General features: G+C 36.6%; 1 pseudogene; it reads left to right on the forward strand.

Moving 5' to 3' along the window:
• The first annotated feature begins 14,842 nt into the window (after positions 1 to 14,842).
• Positions 14,843 to 15,533, forward strand: LOC118660574 (annotated as a pseudogene).
• Positions 15,534 to 21,466: the final 5,933 nt, after the last annotated feature.

Raw genomic sequence — 21,466 nt, forward strand, 5'->3', positions numbered from 1 at the left:
CCAAGAATGACTGGTCACCATGACACACACTGACCACCAGGGGGCAGACGCTCAATGCAGAAGCTGCCCTCTGGTGGTCAGGGCGCTCTCACATGGGAGGAACTCTGCTCAGCCACAAGCCAGGCTGATGGCTGCCAGTACAGCGGTGGTGGTGGGAGCCTCTCCTGCCTCCTCAGCAGCGCTAAGGATGTCCAACTGCAGGTTAGGCCTGCCCCCGCTGGCAAGTGGACATCCCCCGAGGGCTGCCGGGCTGCCAGAGGGATGTCTGATTGCCATCTTCAGCCCAATACCCTGGGAAGCTGGCCTAAGCCAGCAGGTGGTCATCCCCTGAGGGGTCCCAGACGGCGAGAGGGCACAGACCAGGCTGAGGGACCCCCCATCCCCCCAAGTGCACAAATTTTTGTGCACCGGGCCTCTAGTATATATATATAAGCCTAATATGCAAAGTGACTGACCAAGAGTTTGATCGCTTGCTATGATATGTGCTGACCACCAGGGAGAGGTGCAAAAGGCTGCAGCCAGCAACAGAGGAAGGGAGGCCCCAGCTATCAACTGGCAGCCACTAAGGACTCTATCCATGCACTAATTTTGTGCAATGTGCTTCTAGTATAGTATAATGATGGATATGTATCATTATACATTTGCCCAAAGTAATAAAATGTATATCAAGAGTAATCCCTAATGTAAACTATGGACTTTAGATGATAATGTGTCAATGTAGGTTCATCAATTATGACAAATGGATAACTCTGGTGGGGAAAGCTGATAATGGGTAGACTATGCATGTGGGTGAAAGGGAAGAGTATATGAGAAGCCTCTGTACATTCTCTCAATTTTGCTGTGAACACACAACTGCTCTAAAAAAACTCTTTAAAAATTAATGGTGGCTCTCTTTGGAAGTTACATACTTTATATCTCAAGTTATAGGAAAAATACAGCTATCTGTTGGATCCTGACTCATCTGAATTCTGAGCATCACATATTGAGCAGGAAATATCTATTGTGAAGATTAAGTATCCCTGTCTAGCTTTTCTTTCATGAGAGACTGCTGCGAGCATTGTGTAGTATTCAACGGTAATTATCTGAGCAACTGACTTTGATTTCACATAAAGTAGAATGTACATATGATGGATCGATGATAATGGCATGCTCTTTCTTCAGTGGTTCAAAAAGGTATTTCTAAACACTTGCTATTCCTTGCCAGTTTGTCCTTGCTTTTGAGGGGTGTGAGATGCAGTTATTTAATGCATTTGGCAGTGGATTATAGTAGAATTAAATGCTAGTGGAAAACAAAGTTCTGTTGATGGCTCAGAATAATCTAAATGTAGAAATTATTCTAGTTCAATGGAGGGTAAAATTATAGGATGTTGAATTATTTCCAAGAAGATGAATTTGGAATATGAGATATGGAGATTAAATGCAGGCTACTGTACAGATTTGTACTGTAACACCGGGAAGAAAATTATGCAGGTAGGATGGGAAAGAAAGACAGAATTCTAGAACTCAGAGAGGCTTCTAGTTTATTAACTGCAAGCTGTCATAGGCCTCTCAGACTTTGTGACAGTATAGTAAAGATAAATACTTATAAAGACTCCTCCTGTTCAGTGATAAAATTCCTAACTATTGAAAATATTTTTGCATTTGTGGATGAATGGCCCTTGCCAGAAAAAGATGAAATGATGGCATGTCAGCTCATTTCTTCTGCTTTGAAAGTTTTTAAAGGAAAGCTGTTGACTTACTCTTTGTTGTTTTCATAAAAGTGGAAATAGGCAATTTAAAATCTTATAATGTTTTCTGTAGTAAGTAGGCATGCCTACTACAGCATTATTTATATGTTTGAGTGTTGCTTACTAATAAATATCGGTTTAACCTCAAAATCGATTATTTACTATTCATTTACATGTTCAATAAAGTTTTATTGAATAGCTACATAATAACCCACACCATGCCAGGCAGTGGTTGTGCAAAGGTGAACTAAATAAGCACTATCTCAACAAAATCCACTGTATCTCATAAAGATATAAATATGCCAAACACAACACAACACTATCCTTTTAACAAAGTATTTGGGGCATATGTGAGCCATTTTGAGACCAGAGGATTGGTGATGGTCAGAGTTATATGCTTTAGGAAAAAATTAACAGAGGAAAATAGCTTGTGCAATGTGCGTATTGCAAGCAGGTGTTAAAACATGGATAAACCCAGCTGGTATGGCTCAGTGGTTAAGTGGAGATCTATTAACCAGGCGGTCATGGTTCGATTCCAGGTCGGGCACATGCTTGGGTTGCAGGCTCAGTCCCCAGTAGCGGTCATGCAGGAGGTAACCAATCAATTATTCTCTTTCATCATTGATGTTTCTCTCTCTCTCTCTCTCTTTCTCTCTCTCCCTTCCTTTCTGAAATCAATAAAAATATATTGAAAAAGGCATGAATAACAGCATGGGAGTGTTTGAAAACATTATGGATTTTACATGTTATAGAAAGCAAAAAAAAAAAAGGGAATCAATGCTAGAAATAAAATAGGAAATATTTGCATAAATCATATGATAAAGGATCTGGCATGTCAAACTATAGGATTATTAATGGGTACTGCAACAGGCAGGGTAGTTTAGGTTATGCTATAACAGAAAATTATATATGCTTCTCCATGCTTATGACTACAAATATTATTTTTCCCCCTCACAAAATATATTCAATTCAGGACATGCAGCACACTGATCCATGTTGTTGTCACTCTGGGACCCATACTGAGGACACAAGGTCCATCTGGCTCAGTGCTAGTCATAATGGTGGTGCTGTTTCTTTTCATTCTTAGCCAGAATTGACTTGTATAGAAATGACATCTAATTTTTCCAATCCTATTTATTTGTCCAAAGCAAGACATATTGCTATTACTGAATGATACCTGCTTTCCTATAATTGTTCTGTTACCAATAAATAATGCAAGTAATATTAACATTGGAATGCAGTGAGTATTCAATGAAATGATATGTTGTGACAGGTACATACTAGTAATAGATAATAATTTGATCACAGAAATCAGCATAGCTATGATTTGTACGCACAATAGAATAATAGATACTATTGTTGATAAATTAAGGAGACTATGTGGGGATAAAGTATTTCTCCTTTTTAAGTAAGTATGGCCATTTTAAAAATGTGCTGGGAGTCAGGAATTGACTTAGAGATTACCACAGAGCCCAATTCCACAACAGAGGACTTCCCTTAATTAATTAATCACAGTGGTTTTGCAGCTATATCATTTGACAATACGAACAAAATTGAAGAAAACAAGCTCTGGTCAATTCCTGGGGGGGCAAAAAAACACCAAAAAACTCTTCAAATATATATGTTAAATTCTACATTCAGAGTACACGAATCCCAACTTGGTATTATTTCTAAGAATGTGCTGTTCTAAGTGATAACTGATGTTCAAAAGACAATCATGAAGCATAACTGAAATGTAAATTTTTTTTTTAAATCAGTTATTCTAATAAGAATCTTCCCTAGGTAATCATTTAGAATTGTATTGTATTGTCAGTTTCAAGATTTGATATACAAAGTAAATGTTGTTTTCCCATCTTCATCACAAAAATGCAGTGAGCAAGCTATCTGTGGCTTGATCATTCCAAAAGCTGCATGGAACTTCTATTGATTCAAATGGAAACAGAGTCATCATTGGCCTGAAAACATTTCATGAGAGACTCCCTAAGAAAATAATTATGCTTTGTCTTCTCCTCCATGTCCATTTCCTTTTAAAAAAGAAAGCAGGGAGCTTATTTGGCAAAAGTATAATAACTGGTCAAATGGACTTTTATTTTAAAAGGAAATTTGTTTTGAGTCATCTGTTGATCCATCTCCACTATTTTTGCCATTGTGGCACAGCTTCTCTTTCTCTCTTTCTGTCTTATTCCCGTGGAACAAGCTGAACTGGATATATTTAATGAGGCGGAGTGTATTCTGCAGGCCACCGGAATTTGCAGCCGAAAAGCTCACTCTGCAGCAGAGACAGATCTGTCACCTGGTGGGCCCTGCGATGTACAGAAGGCCAGGGATAGTTTCTACAGGATTGACCCCTCAGGGGATTGAATAGATTAGTTTCTATTTTAGCTGGTCTGAAATGAAAAATTTGGGTGTTCTCAGCTCTTTTCCAACCCTTTCTTTACATTTCATTTCAGTTATTGAGGGATTATTTTACCTGTAATACACATGTGTTATATATTTTAGCAATATCTTATAAAATTAGGGGGTTACAAGAAACTCCAACTTGAAGCCTCTTTCATTGTATTCTTCTAAGAAAGTGAAATAATTCCATCCCATTCCAACCATGTTTTCCTAGGCTTAGGTTAGTGCTGCACCATCATCATGTCCTCATGAAAAGTAAATTGAGAGTAATTTCCGAAGTTGAAAATGGGATAAAAATATACTTCAGATACAAATTTAATGTTGCTAAGTTGGTTCTTCTTCAATGGATATATCCAGATTTTCTTTTGTTTGAACCTTATCCCATAGTTTTTCATGGAAAACTGCAGTAGTTCCATGTTTTCGTAAAATTAGTTTTGGGTTAAATTTAGATTATTAGTTTGCTTTTTCTTCAATCCCAGGATCTATTTATTCACTCAACAAACATTTTGTGCATACTTTGGTGAACACTGATTTTTTTCTAAGGATTGTTGTCTCTTTAAATTTTATGTGGGATCAGACAAGAATCTACCAGTTCTACAAGTAATGCTATCCAAAGGAAAGACAGAAGTGAAAACATGAAACCACAAAAGTGAATCCTTATTTGGCCACAACACTTATTTTCTCTACTTTGCAATTTCAACTGAAAATGTAGTGGGACAGATTTTGTGATGCTTTAGACTTAGTCTTCCCTTTCCCATCATTTTTTAGTTTATCAACAGACTTCCCTAGCCTGTAACCCTGTTTCCCATCTGCCTACAGACAACAGACACTGTGACTCTATAAGAAAGCACCATATTCCAAGGTGTGAGCCTTGTTTCAGTCAAGATGATACTGTTTCTGCAAATATTAGACCTGGCAATTTACAGCTGTATAAGTCACAATTTCTATTTCTAAATTCATAGTAAAGTCTCAACAAGGAATATGTGGTAGGTATGCATTAGTCATAGGAAAATTAAAAAAGAACAATAACAACAACAACAAATCATTGCAACCCTGGCTGGTATGGTTCAGTAGGTTGAAGCATTGTTCCATCACCAAAAAGTGGTGGGTTTAATTCCCAGCTAGGGCACATACCCAGGTTGTGGGTTGTTTTCCTGGTCAGGGCACATTCCGGAGGCAAGTGATCAATGTTTCTCTCACTCCTTTCCCCTCTCTAAAACAAACAAACAAACAAACAAACAAACAATGTTTAAAATAATAAAAGTAGTGCTCAGCCTGTCCAATTACCTGTTTCCATATGTGATTGATGATCATGCATTTTCCCATGTCAGACCTTCTGGGCATGCAACTAAACTGTCTTTGTCTAGTTTCTTCCCCCATCAATCAGCAGAGAACAGAAGTGGAATATTAAATGCTGCTTTTTTTTTTTTTTTTTTTTTTGCAAAGCTGTATAAATGGCATGCCTATATTATTTTATCTCCCCTTTTGCTCCTTTTATGTTAAATAATAACCAGGTTATTACAACAGCATCAGGTGGATAGAGATTAGTTTTATAATAGACTCCCCCCAAAAAAGAAAAAAAAGTGCTATGGTAGGAAACAGGAAAACAGTACAAGTATTCAGTGAGATGTCCATCCCAAACTTTGAGATTGAAATAAAATATTAAAGAATATTTTATGGGTACATGCATATATAGTTGACCTTAGCTAGAGGCATTTGGTAGCCCATTGTCTTGTCCTCATCATCCTTGGTATGAAAGACAAAGCAGTAGGGGTACTCTCTCTTGCCAGAAATTATACATAGTTGCCCACACCTAGTAAACACAGCATAGGCACATGAGCAGGTCTTTCAGAAAATTGAGACATTACTAAGAAAAGGTAACCCCTCAGAATTCTCTCCTGTGCTCAGGCTGGGGGTTTAGGGCTACATCTCCATATTCTATTAGTTCTCAAAATTTGCTAATAAGTGCTTTATGACTGGGATGGTGGGGTGCAGAGGAAGATGGTGATGGTGAGGGTGGAAAACTTTCATTTGTCAGAAATGTTTGAGAAACAGGTAAAATGTCTCTGAATTACGAGGGTTCACAGAGCTCCTCATATCTTCCTGTACATCATCAATCTCCAAGAGTAAAATATCTTATCGAGTGTACTAAACTTAATTGACCGGAGGCTTATTCTTTTTCATAAACCATCTTGCAGAACTGTCATTTTAGGCAGCACATTTGGAAAATGCTGGGTTAGGAAATTAACTAATCTCTTTTCATAGTTTGTAAAGTATAGCTTGAAGTAAGATAAATGTCAAAATTTGTGAACACAAGAATATAAAAATGAGCAAAAGGCTTAGCAAAGCAGGTTAGTTCAGAGTCAGTCAATTTCCATCAACTCAATCCTTTATTAAGTTCTTTATTCTGTGGTCATCTCCCCTCACAAGTTTTAATTAATAATAAAATTCAGAATATATATTTTGTTAGTTTCCTATTACCTATTTAGTTCTAATTTTCACAATAATTTCACAAGGTAAAAATCATTATTCTTATTTTATATTTGAAGAACCTATCATTAAATATCTCAGTTATATATCTAATACATGACACTGACATTGGTAAAATGATAATTAATAATGTAAGGTAATATATGTCTAAGTGCTAACCTGTATGACGTTTAAAGAAAGAGCAATGGAAGCAGATCATTAATGAAGAGAACAAAATATCATTCCCTGAGATATTTATGTGATTCAGTCATTTTAGACACACATTAACTCATTTAAACCTACACCTTTCAAAATCACTCTTTCACTTTTAGCTCTATTTCCCATGTCAGAAAATGGAAGCTAGCCACCCTCCCTTTCTAATAAGAGTTTGCTGATGGCAATAAAACTCATTGTTCATCGAGTTGTGTTCAGACCCAGACCCAAAGATCCACTGGAGTCAAATCTCTCATTCTTTCCCCTGTACTGTGCTTTCTTGGTCTGGCAAAAGAAGACAAGGCAGCCTGAGTTTGAGCAGAGAGAATGAAAAGTAAAGAGCTGAGAATTTTGTTAGGAAGCAGGAAGTAAAATTGTTTTGAGGCACAGGAATCTGAAATGTATGTCAATTTCTGTCTCTGAATCTGTTCATTTTATAGTTTTGATTGTTACAGAAAAAGACTCAGTATCTTCAAGTCATTGCTACTTCTTTACTCTCCCTCCCTTACTTTTTTGTTGTTGTTGTTGTTAATCCTTACCCAAGAATATTTTTCCATTGATTTTTAGAGCGAATGGAAGGGAGGAGGAGAGACAGAGAAAGAGACACATCATTGATGTGAGAGAGACATATAGATTGGTCTGAAAATGTGCCCTGGACGAGAATCAAACCCAGGACCCTTCAGTCCACAGGCGGATGCTCTATCCACTGAGCCAAACGAAATAGGGCTCCTCCCCGACTTTCAAATCTATAGCATGACTTTATTTGCCAATTATTGAACCATTACCCACTGAAATTTGCATAATTAAGGGAAGAAGCGGTGTATACTAATGGCAGCAAACCCTGGTTGGGTGGCTCAGTTGGTTGGAGGATTGTCCCATAGACCACCAGGTTGTGGATTTGATTCCCAGTCAAGGCTCTAACAGGAGGCAACCTATCAATGTTTTCTCTCACCTTGATGTTTCTCTCTTGCTCTCACTCCTCTCCTCTCTCTCTAAAATCAACAAAAACAGTCATAGCTGGTTTGGCTCAGTGGATAGAGCATGGGTCTGCTGACCCAAGGGTCCCAGGTTCCATTCTGGTCAAGGACACTTACCTTGGTTGCAGGCTCCTAACCCCGGCCACGGCCCAATCAATGTATTTCTCTCACATTGATGTTTCTCTCTGTCTTTCCCTTTCTCTTCCACTTTTCCTAAAAATCAATGGAAAAGTATCTTTGTGAAAGGATTAACAAAAAATAAAAATAAATAAAAATAAAAGCATATCATTAAATTAAGATTTAAAAAAAGTTTTATAGTAATGACAGCAATCGTGTATTATATGTTCTATTATGACCCTAACTCCAAAGTATCATAATAGACCAACTGTTATGAAAACAACAAAAAATAATTGGACTGACATAACAAAAGTTTATTTGACTCATGAAGAGTTAATACTGACAGAGTGGCTGTCCTTCAAGCAGTCACTCAAGGACTTAGGCTTCTTCTATGTATTAACTCCACCATCCCTCTGAGATCATATGTTCTCCCATCAATCTTCAGCATTTGTCCAATGTACTACATGGACCAGAAGCAATCTTACAATTGAACCAACTGCACAATGGCTGGGAAATGTAGATTAGCTCTGTGGTGAAGAGCAAAAGGGAAATGATGGGTGAACAATTCACAATAGTTTGCTGAATCCACCTTCCATGACATAAATGTTTCCCACAATCTTGTACACATAGACCCTTTTTACCCAAGGTATACGACAATCATGGATGATCAGAAAATTGAAATCTCTCCAGAAGTTATAAAAGAAAAGTATTTAATACAGGGCAATCTATGCTGGGGAAAATGCACTTGGAGAGCTGGGAGAGCAAATGCCAGGGAAAATGGCTGCTCATGTTGGCAAAAGCAGAAAGTTTCTAGATTTGGAGAAACCTCTTTCGTAGCACCAGTAATCTGTATATGCTAACTCAAAAACTTCTCAAAAGTCACATCTACTATTTCCTCACACATATTTCTCTCTTACAGAAGTGTCTCTTATTATTCATATGATCTAAACCAGATCTCACTAGAAAGGAAGGCTCAGCAGTATAATTTCCAAGTGTGCATCTATGGCACAGAGACAAGGAAAAGAAGTCATAGGAGTCTGTAAGATATCAATGAATAGTAGTTGGCACAGAAAAAAAAAAAAAAAGTAAGATCCCATCAAGTCCTTGCAGTCAGTTCAGAATCTACGGCATTATGGGGATCGATTGCATATTGCTCCTTGTGGTTTAGCATTACATAGACTGAAAAGACAAATAATCTTTATCCCTCCACCCACCACCCAACCATGCAACCAAGAGATAACGACTTCAAACTGTGGTTTAAAAAGAGGAAAAATGAGAAACACCCAAGAGTATACTGATCCATAGCAATTCTGGAGTCCTGCTGGGCCTGGAATGTGAAAGTCTACTAATGTTGATAAAGAATGGCAGCTACTATTCTCTGGCCATGCTGTTCATGATTCTTCATGACTCCTGGCTCTGCCCTTATTCTGTTTGGCTCCTCTAGAAATAAGCCTTGGGAAGCAAACTCTCCAATAGCATTGCATTACACTAACAGGGAACTTCGGGCTGGAGCAAGTTGATGGCCCCTATGATTGCTTTTCAGGGAAAAATTAAGTGCTGTTTAGGCATGGTTTTGTGGTTCTTTAGATAGTACAATGGAATAGAAATCTTAGCATGTTCTGGAATCTATTGTTTCTAATATGGCAATTCAATATGGCAGTCTTCAGATCTGAAGGTGTTTTTTTCCCCCTATACTAGATTTTCAGACTGATTTACTGTTTTGCTGAGCACCCATCTAACCAATCTTCTAGCTTAGTAGGAGGCCTGAATGAGATTCATTTTTTTAATATAAAATGAAAAGATATATTTAACAGAATATTTCAAATTTGATGGCTAAGATTGACTTCACGTTTTGAATAAAACATTATCCTTCAATTTTCAAAAGCAGTGTTGTTTGATATCCAAACTCATTTGTAGTTTTAGAGTATATACAAGTGACTAAACTCTGCAATCTAAAGGAAAGCATTAGATTTTTAGACACCTTTGCCTTGTTATTTCAACTAAGAATAAAATCAATTCAAGAAGGCAACCATTAGTGTAAATAATGATGCATACTGAGAGAGAGGGAGAGAGAGAGAGAGAGAGAGAGAGAGAGAGAGAGAGAGAGAGAGAGGAACCATTCCACAAATTTTCAAAGAAAAAGCATGATGATGATGGCAGATTTACCAGGCTAAGATATAGAATACAAGAATTTGAATCTAAACGCTACAACATATTATATGATGTTATAAAGACCATACAAGAATTCTGAACCATGGTTGAATAATATTAACAATAGAAATATCTCCTTTTCTAACCATATTGTTATGATTTTAGTTCCACACATATGATATAGATTAATTTTAAATCAAGCACTTTTTATGATGAATAGTATTTAAAAATGAATAAAGAAGATTTTTTACCTCTAGTCTTTGTGAGAAAGCAGAAGGAAGTCAATAATTATAATGAGTCATGGTATTATGGTAGCATTTATAGGAGGATGGAGAAGGAAAACGTAGAGGTAACCTACATCATTGGAGAGAAGTGAGCACATGCTCCAGGATGGGCACATAAAAGTAGGAGTTTTCAAAGAGGATAACAAAAATAATATTCTAGGAAATAGAATAGTGTGAACAAAGGCACAAGAATATAGAAAGGCTGGGTACATTACAGAAGGACAAATGTCTCCTACTTAACTCAATTGTATTGAAGGACATTCAGGAATTTTATACAAAATCCTGATTGGAAATATTGTTTTATTCTGAAAGTGATTGGAAGCTAAGAAAGGATTGTAAGAGAGGCAATTGACAGATGTGCAGTTAAAAAAACAACACAGCCTCAATGAGCATGCTGGAAAAGGATAAGAATGAATTCAGAGTGCCCAGTTGAAAAGCTATTATATCCAGATAGGAAAATATATGGTCCTGGAATGGAGACTGGGTAAATATAGAAAAGAGATCAATATGAAGTATATGTAAAATTGTGATCCAGTAGGCATTAGACATGAGAAGTATTGGAGGCCAGAAGTCAAGGATGTGCACTTCTCACCCTCTTGCCTGAGTGACTATACAAACTGGGGTATTGTTTATCAAAATGGAGAAGTTGAGATGAAATCGCAAATTTTAGGGAAAACGTAGCAATTAATTTAGGGGAACTCTACTTGAAAATTTTGATGATTGTGAGCATTGGAATATAGTTTTGATAGAAGATAAGGATGTAGAGTCACTGGCATATGTTTGGGTGCTTATAAAATGCATAGACTGTGATTAGGAAGCTCACACAGCAACTCTAGACAGGGAACAGAAGAGCATCAGATATTGTTTCCTACAGGAAATCACACCATCATTTAAAGGTGGTAGCAGATAAAGAAGATGACAAAGAAGCAGCCTGAGAACGCATGACAAGTTCAGTGGGAGAAAAGGATTAGGTGATCATAAGGAAGTCAAGAGAAGATGTGGTTTAGAGATATTTTCAGGAGTAAATTCTGCTGAGAAATTACATAAGGGTTGAAAAGTATCTATCACAGTTATAAATAAGAGTTTATTGGAAATCTTGCATTTATATAACTATTTGTATAGATGGCCATCAAAAGGTGCTTATTTAATGAGAGGAAAAAGAAACAGTTTTAATTGCTATTTTACACATAAAAACAAACTTATTCAATCATTAAATGTGAATATACAATTGCAGTGTAATGTCACAAATATCATAACACCTAGGATGTGAGCCACTATGCATAAGAGTGGAGAGGTGTGCATATGTTTATGATATTCTTATGCTTAAATCCTTCAAAGATTCCCTCTAAAGTCATTATATCTCATAAGACACACACAGACCTTTATAATCTGTTGAGGACTTATAACTCCTTTTACCTTCTCTAATTTTTCCGCATGCTTCCCCAGCACTGGGAGCAACAATCCACTTGCCATGTTAGGAACAAATCATGTAGTTTAAGGATTGATGTCTTTGCTTGTGTTTCCATATCTGCCTGGACCATTCTTCCCTATATTCTATGAATATTCATCTCTCAAAGCTCAACCCAGATGTTACCTTCTCAATGATATCTAATCTATAGGCTCTATATCTAATCTATTTTTTCATGGTGCTCATATACAAACTTATATCAATGCATATTTTGTCAATAGCCTATCACAGCATCAATCCTTCCATTGTGGATTATTCATAGACCCTGTTGATTCTGCATGTCAGTGGGAGAGAGAGAGAGAGAGAGAGAGAGAGAGAGAGAGAGAGAGAGAGAGAGAGAGAGAGAGAGAGAGAGAGAGAGAGAGAGAGAGAGAGAGAGAGAGAATATTAGGTATATTAAAATTTATGAGTACCCTAGATGTATATGGAACACAAATTTATTTGTATCATTCTCTTTTTAAAACATTCACATCAATGTGAGCTTTATTTAAATTATCATCATTTAAGTTTAAAATCATTCTCCTGCTAAGGGACTTATTTATTTTTGCCTTTGGATAATCATAGAAGCCTCAATACATCAGGGTTTCAATTTACGTGGGAAAATCTAAACTACTCATTTTCAATTACTATGATTCTAGCAATTCCCAAGTGGTAAATAGGCTATCTCTTCCAACTTAATTTGTGCTTCAGTTCATAACCCACTTTTCCATGCAAAAAATATAATAAATGCCTTTTTAGCTTCCTAAACTAACTCACCAATGCCTATGAATGACATTGTGTAAATATAAACTGTAGTTAACATTTATTGCTTCATAATATGCTATGTGCCCTACAAACAGGAGCTACTTTAAACTTAATAACAATTATGTGGCATGAGTACTGTTATTCTTATTTTATTGATGTATAATAAAAAATAGAGAGGTAATCAACTTGTCCAAAGGCACACAGCTTCTGAGATGTTGACCTGAGATTAAAATACTTGAATCTTATTTCAAAGCATATATTTTATGTCATTTAAAAAACTAATATAGATAAGTACAAAATTTAATATGCATAAGTATGCCTATGTCGCATCATTCAGTTTCAATAATTCTCATCTCATGACCAATATTGTTTCATCTATATCTCCAATAAGCCACCCCTTTGACCCCCTCTGTATTAATTTGAAGCATTCCACACATCATATAGTTTTATTTTAATATTTTATAATATCTCTAAAATATATTGGCTTTTTAAAAACATAGCTATAATACTGTTATGATACCTAAGTGAAAGTAAACAATGAATCCTTATTATCATCATATGTCTAGTAATTATTTAAATGTCCCCAATTATCTCATACAGAATTCATAGATGCCTTGCTGAAATCAAGAGTCAAACAAGATCCAGTTATTACATGTGGTTGATATATCTTTAAATGTCTACAACTACACGGGTCCACATTTTATTTTTACTAATTATTTGTTCACTAAACTGGGTGATTTACCTTTCAGAGTTTCAAAATTGTGGATTTTGCTGAATTTATCATAGAATTGTTTTACCAAGTTCTATCCCCTGTATTTCCTGTAAACTGATAGTTGGTTCCAGAAACTTCAAAAGTCCATATTTGTATTTCTGTAGTACATTGACTATAAGTATCCTTAATATGTATTTTAATATTTAATAGAGGATTATTATAAAAAAGATAAATTATCATGTATCAGTTGGGATATAGGTTTGACTGAGGATATAACTGTGAGCCAAATAATTGCAATTTATATGAAGTTTATATCTGGCTAACAGTAAGTTGGAGGAAGGAGATCATTTATACACACACACACACACACACACACACACACACACACACACTCACTGAGTGGCCGGATTATTATGGCCACCCCATCAGTACTTCGTTGGGCCACCTTTTGCCTTCAATACTGCAGCGATTCTTCTTGGCATTGACTCCATGACATGTTGAAAGGTGATGTGAGGAATCTGACCCCATGCCTGATGAATAGCACTGTCCAGTTCTGTGAGATTTGATGGCTGTGGAACCAGCTGCCTGATGGTTCTTTTAACTTCGTCCCACAAATGGTCAATTGGATTGAGATCTGATGATTGTGGGGGCCACCTAAGCAAGGTAAAGTCTCCCTCATGTTCTTAAAACCACTCCTGCACAATACAAGGATGTGGCAGGGCACATTGCCTTGTTGGAAGAAGCCATCTCCATTGAAATATGCCATCAACATGATAGGATGAACTTGATCAGCAACAATACTTAGGTATGTTGTGCTATTCAGACATTTATAATTATCTGGCCCTCTAGCAACTTTGAGCGAAATTATAGCTAATTTGCCTTTAAACATCAAGTGGTCAGAATAATCTGGCCACTCAGTGTGTGTGTGTGTGTGTGTGTGTGTGTGTGTGTGTGTGTGTGTGTGTGTATCGGTACTTAAGAAATGCATTAAATTAAGTAATTTATTGTGTGAGGGAGAGAGATCAATGGGAGAGAGAATCATTGATCAGCTGCCTCCTGCACACAGGAATTGAGCTGTGACCTCCTGGTTCATAGGTTGAAGCTCAACCATTGAGCCATGTTGTCAGGGCTATTTCAAGTAAATTTTAACTTTATTTTAGAATCAAACTTCAAAATATCAGGGAAGGAAGGTCACTTTGCAAAATGCAAGTGTGAAGTTTAGGAAAGAGTCACGTACAAATGCATATAGAAGTATACACTGGGTAAGCTCATTTCTATGAGTGGTGGCATACAGGAAATGCAACCAGATATGTAAAAAAATTGAGCATCTTGAGAATGACAGCTATAGAGTTAGGAATAAAGCCTGGAACTTTACCAATCTTTAAAGAGAGCCTTAAGTAAAATGTAGTCACATGTCTTTGCCACAATTAACCAAGATTTAAACAGTATACAGTCTTTTAATAATAATTTAAGAAGTTATATCACTTCCATGCTGACATATTACACACTTGCTTCTTCAGCCATTTAAAAACAACTGAGTTTAGCCCTGTGGTAGCCATGTGCAGCTGCTGTGTGCAGTGGACATGGTTGCAGCTGTGGGCGTGGGCCTGGCGAGGCAGCTCTCCAGGGAGCAGGGCATCACCCTGCTTGGGAGTGCCAAAATCGTGCCTGAGTTCTTCTTACTTTTATATCAGTGTGACATTTATCCATCTGAAACTTTTGCTCAGGTGCAGAAATATGGACTCACCTTTCTTGTAACTACTGATTGTGAGCTCTTAAAAAATCCAAGTAATGTGGTGGAACAACTAAAAGATTGCTTATTCAAGTGCTCAGTTCAGAAACTGGTTGTAGTCATCTCGAATACTGAACATGCTGAGGGCCTTGAAAGATGGCAGTTTGATATTGAGTATGACAAGGCTGCCAAAGATGACAGTCTTTTCTTCAGAAAAATCTCAGAAAGCTAACCAAGATGAAGTCCGCGGTGCAATCAGACAGAACAAAGCTACAGCGACATTCCTGCCACAGCTAAAACTTTCCTGTTCATTTGATCTGCTGATCTATCAGACAAAGATTTGGTTGTACCTGAAAAGTGAGAAGCGTCCAGTACCATAGTTCATTACCAATTCTGAGCAAGCTTGTCCGTGTTCCTTCACTATTACAATCCACAAAGTAAACAGTAAGGCGGCCAACAAAATATTGTCCATGACTGGGGTTGGGACAAGAACAATAATGGAATTCACAAATGTGTGCTTCCTGAAACCAAGTCAGCTATAGTTCATGTTTTATTTCACTGATTAATTTTTAGATGGGGAAAACGTAACACTCTATTGTACTGAGTTGTGCATAATTGTTCCATCTTTTGATTCCTGTTTGACTTTTCATAGGGTTTATCATATTTTTTTGCACATGGTTCAAAAGGGAACCAGACGATCACATTGGCATTGCAATGTCAATTCTTTTGAAGATGGTAACTGAGGGTGGAGAAATTGTTTGCTATAGAGCTAAATGCCTTCCTGAATCAGAACTTTTGCTCAAGTAGCTTGACTTGGAATATAGGTAAATACGAAACACAGTAAAATAACTATGAATATTCAGAATCTTTGTTTCGGTCCTAACATAACAGATACTACACAATAATAAAATATTACTAGTAGGGCCTTTTGCCATTTATTTCATTTGTATAGTTTCCATATTGAAAAAATAAAATCTCCAATTATTTGAGTTTGATGTATATACTTTACAATTGCAAAGCTATCGCTATTTCTACTGTTTAATTCCGGTGATATAGAATTCTTTAAAATGTCATTTTGTGTTTTATAAAATCAAGCTTTAAATGACAATAATAAACTTAAATGCCCATGTTAAAAACAACAACAATTGAGTTTAGCATCTACTTAGTAAACATGATTAGTTTGAGGAGGAATCCCCTTGATGTTGTTCATTATAATGCCTCACACCTGTGAAACACTTCATAAATTACAAGATTGACTTTAACATTGCCTCATACTTCAGAGACGGCAGTCACAGCATTCTAGTGGCCAATCCATACAAACTGAATATCAGGTTAGTTGACTATGGAATTGATTTAGGATTACAATTAGTATGTATAAATATGTAACAAAGATTGACAAATATTAAGCCTTTTTGTATTTTAATATTAAATTTTTAGCTTATTCAAGCCATGCTTTTCTTTATTTTTCTTCCCTGTATTCTTTCTATTCCCTTGGGCTCCATTTTACAACCTTCATTTTCTGTCCTTTTTTCCTTACATCTCTCCTTGCATGCTTAATGCCTACTATTTGTTTGTCCTCTGCTTATCCATGTAGTGTAGGGACCACTAGAATAGTGATTTTGCCCCTATTTTCCCCTTCTTTATATACTTTCTCTTCGTAATTTCTTCCATATCTATAGTTTCAGTTATCACTGCTATGTACAATATGCCTGTAGTAGATTGAATAATGGCCACATAAATATACAATGATCTAATCCTTAAAATAGATGTTACTTTATTTGGGCAGTTCTCAACAAAGGCGAAAGCTAAATTCAATTGTTTTCTTAAATTATGTCTGCAATAATTTATTCACATGATCCAGTATAAGCTATTTCTTCTAAAACTGAGGAAATAGTGTTTTTTTTTTCTTGTAAAGCAGATAGTTTATATTTTTTGTTGATGTGCCACCCTCCATCTCCTCATTTCATAGAACATTTAACATTTCCAGGTATGTGAGGGCATTGTATAGAATTTTTTTTCTGATTTCTGCACCTATAATTTTGCCTTTTCTAGGATATCCAGTAAATTGAACCGTATAGTGTTGTTGGAGCCAGCAGCAAGAGCACCGTACAGCTCTGCTGGTCTGACTGGCTGTGAGTCCATGTATTCTTCTAAATTCTTCCATTTGACTACACCAGGGCTGGTTCCTGCTTGAATCCTGCCCACTGTACTAACTGTTGAGAACTTAGTCCAAGTTCCTCCTTTATCCTCTGCTCACTAGTAACAGCTGTTGGGTCCAAGACCTTCTGCCTGGGGCTGGACCTCCTAGGACGCCGGGTCTTAGGCGGAGAAGTCATGGAGGTTGTGAATATATAAGAACTAGAGGCGCAGTCTGCACCCTCTCGCAATCCGGGAGCACTAGCTCCTAACCAGTCACCTGCCTGTTTGCCTTTTCACTCCTTAACCACTCTGCCTGCCTGCCTGATGCCCGCCTAGCTGCTCACCTGCCTGCCTGGCCACCCCTAACTGTTCTCCTGACTGCCTGATCACCCCTAACTGCCTCTGCCTGCTTGCATTATCACCCCTAACCTCTTGCCTGCCTGATCACCCCTAACCACTCTGCCTGCCTGCCTGATTGCCCCTAAATGCTCACCTACCTGCCTGATCACCACTAACCACCTCTGCCTCAGCCCCTGGCGCCGTGCATTCATTCAGAATGATGTTCAGAATGACGTCCGGAAGGTGTTTGGCTGTCTGGTCTAATTAGCATATTATGCTTTTATTATTATAGATTATTATAGATTAGTCTTTATTGCTGAAGCCAGTGGCTATATAGCCATCAGACAAGAATAGTCTTCATAGAAAAGTCCAAACAGGCACGCAGCCAGACATTTCTTTCCCATAAGGCAGGATCAGTCTCTATAACCACAGTTATTATCTGAGCAGCCACCTGCTGCCTCCTAGACTCACCCCCTCACATCGTAGCAGTACCTGAGCTCTCCAGCTCAGCAGCTTCTCCTGTCTCTCCTGCCCAGCTTCTCTTTTAGCAGACTTCGTCTTACTCCATCCTCAGCTGACTAGACTAGTCAGTAACCTACTTTTACACTATTTAGACAAAGAAGGCTTTGTGCCAATAGTTACTGAAGGGCACAGTGCACTGTGTCCTTGCAGCCACTCGTGGTATCTTGGCCTGATTAGGATTTCCAGACTCAGAGTCCATGGACATTCCGATTAGGCTCATGCCCACGGTGGTCTGTGGCCATTCTGGCGTATTGATAACAAGGCCCCTGTGCTCCCATTGGCCTTGACCACCTGGGGACCCTGGCATGGTTCCCACAAGTGTGTAGGAAGTTGCATCTGGCTTTTTTTCATTTAGTATAATGCTTTTGAGACTTCCCCATGTTTTTGCATTTGTTAACAGTTATAAATGTACTACAGTTTCTTGATGGTTCATTCATAATATATGTGTAGATTGATTTGAATTTTTGTGGTAAATATGAATAAAGCTGTTATAAACATTTATGTACAAGTCTTTGGGAGAGCAGGAGTTTTCATTTCTCTGAAATTATAGCTAGGGGGAGGTTTACTGAGTTGTTGGGTAATCATATATGTTGGATTTTATAAGGAACTATTACTTTTTTTCCAAAGTGGTTGTTACATTTTATATTTTCATTTGAGATATCAAAAAGTGCAAGTAACTCTGCATCCTTGCCAGCACATAGCAGTGTCAATGGCAGTGCTAATTTTGTTTTAGTCTTTGCCATTATGGTCCATATGTAATGGTATATCATTATGGGTTAATGAGGTATTAATCCACATATTAATTGTATATGTCATGAAATACATTGTTGTGCATTGTATTGTTTATGTAGGGATATTCACTCATTAATGTGAACATTAATTTGTATTTTCTAATTGCTAATCATGTCAAACATCTATATATATAAAAGGCTAAGCAACTGTTCAACCATATGACCAGTAGTTATGACATGCACTGACCACCAGAGGGAAGATGCTCAATGCACAGGCATGGAAACATGGAACAGGCTGATGAATCTCAGGGGGAAGGGAGGAGCGGGGAGAACAGGAAGAGATTAACCAACGATCTTATATGCATTCTAGAGGCCCGGTGCATGGATTCATGCACTGGTGGGGTCCCTCAGCCTGGCCTGTGGGGATCGGGCCGAAACTGGCAGTTCGACATCCCCCAAGGGGTCCTGGGTTGCGAGAGGGTGCAGGCGAGGCTGAGGGACCCTACTGGTGCACGAATCCATGCACTGGGCCTCTACTTTGTTTATAAAATCATTTGCTCTCTACATATATTTAATGAAATGTCTGCTCAAATCTCTTGTTGATTTAAAATCATTTTTCTATTATTATGTCTCAAATGTTATATATTTTGGACATAATTTTTTAAATCAGATATATATTTTGGAAACAAATTCTTGCTGTTTGTGTCTTGCCTTTCAATTCTCCTGACAGTGTTTTTTGAAGAACAGATTTTAATTCTTACTGAAGTTCATTTAATGATTTTTTTATTACATTATTAATGCTTTTCTATATTCTAAGAAACATTTGCCTAACAAGTTCACAATGGTTTACTCCCCACGTTTTCTTCTAGAATTATAATGGTTTTAGGTCCATTATCTATTTATTAAATATATATATATATATATATATATATATATATATATATATATATATATATATTGATTTCAGGGAGGAAGCGGGGGGAAGGAGAGATAGCAACATCAATAATGAGAATCATTGATTGACTGCCTCCTGCATGCTCCCTACTGTGGATCAAGCCTGCAACCTAGGCATGTGCCCTTGACCAGAATCAAACCTGGAACCCTTCAGTCCATAGGCCAATGCTCTAGCCATTAAGCCAAACCAGCTACTAGGGTTATTATCTATTTCTTGTATGTGGTATGATGTAAGGGATGCTCCAGCTTGGTTTTCATATTGATGCCTGAAAGTATCACCTATATGTTGAAAACATTCTCCATTAACTAGCCATAAACCTGTGGTTCTTTTTTAACTCTCTATTCCATTTATTGATCTCTGTTTTAGCATATGTTACTCTATCTTGAATATTGTACTTTTTATAGAAAGTCTTGAAATTAGGTATTATGAGTACTCCGAATTTATTTCTCATTTTCAACATTATGTGTGGGCTTGTCTATTTTTATGTTTTGTTTTGTGATATAAATTTTAGAATGATTTTCGCAATTGCTACAAAAAGGTTGTTAGAATTTGATTGACTCTATAGATCAATTTGGAGATAATTAAAAATATTGTAAGAGAGAATTAGAAAACATCTTAAAAATATTGATTTTTGTGGCCATGAACAAGGTATATCGCATCAATTTACTTAGCTTTATTTTTTTTCTCACCTCACTATTTTATCATTTTAAACATACACATTTTGCATATATTTTGTAAGATTTATCCCAAAGTATTTCATGTGTTTTGGTGTTGCTATATATCATGCCATTTTAGATTTCACACACACACAATTCAGCTGCATCCTAAATCCACAAAAGAGAATACATACCAAAAAAGAAAACAACAGCAACTATGAATGTATAGCTTACCTGGTTTGTTTTTATTTTTAGGGTCAGGATAACAATTTCTTACTATTTTTTAGATCATAACTTGAGACTAATATATCACTTGAATTTTATGTCAGCATGTGAAAACTGAGGATTATGAGTTTATGTTTTGCCACCTAACAAATTCCTCATGTCTTGTTTATCTAACTTTGGATTTCTGACTTGTAGTAGAATCTGACAATAAGCACTCACTAATAAGTTTTATTAATGCTGTTTCTGGCAAAAAGAGAAAGCTACTGAAAAGGGAAAAAAATAAAAACCTGGTAACTACAAGGTTTGTTTTATCACACAATTGATTCTGAGTATATAACATTGTATCTTGTCTGTTTCATGTTGTATTTTTATCTTTTTTGTGTTAATCTTTATATTAAATGTCATCAATATCAGTATTTAATATACTAGTTTACTAATTATAAGTTCACTGAAGGCAATTTTACCAATGAGGACTTAAAAGCATCAGTGTTATTGCTAAAATTTAGCATATGATATTCAATTAAAAAGAATTCAGATTAGCAAGTGAAATTCTACATTTGATAATAATAGGATTGCACAATATCCTAAAATGAATAATTCCTGTTTATGAATAGCTATTGAAAGGAAACAGTAAAGGAACTTCTATATGGAGTGAATTTAACTTTTCTTTGAAGATGTTGCACATTCATTTATTTTACTACTTGCTGAAATTTATCATTTCGCAGTTTTTTAAAATTTACCATATTCAGTAATTTTTATTATTATACTGTGTGTATATCAAGACAATTAATTATAGTATTTCATAATAAATCATCTCAACATCAGCCCCAGAATTATTAAAGCATTTTTAATGATATGGCTGGCTTAGGAAGAAAAATGATAAAATACTAGCAGTGCTAACTTCACGG

This window comes from Myotis myotis, unplaced genomic scaffold, assembly GCF_014108235.1.
Source record: "Myotis myotis isolate mMyoMyo1 unplaced genomic scaffold, mMyoMyo1.p scaffold_m19_p_1, whole genome shotgun sequence".
NCBI lineage: Eukaryota > Metazoa > Chordata > Mammalia > Chiroptera > Vespertilionidae > Myotis > Myotis myotis.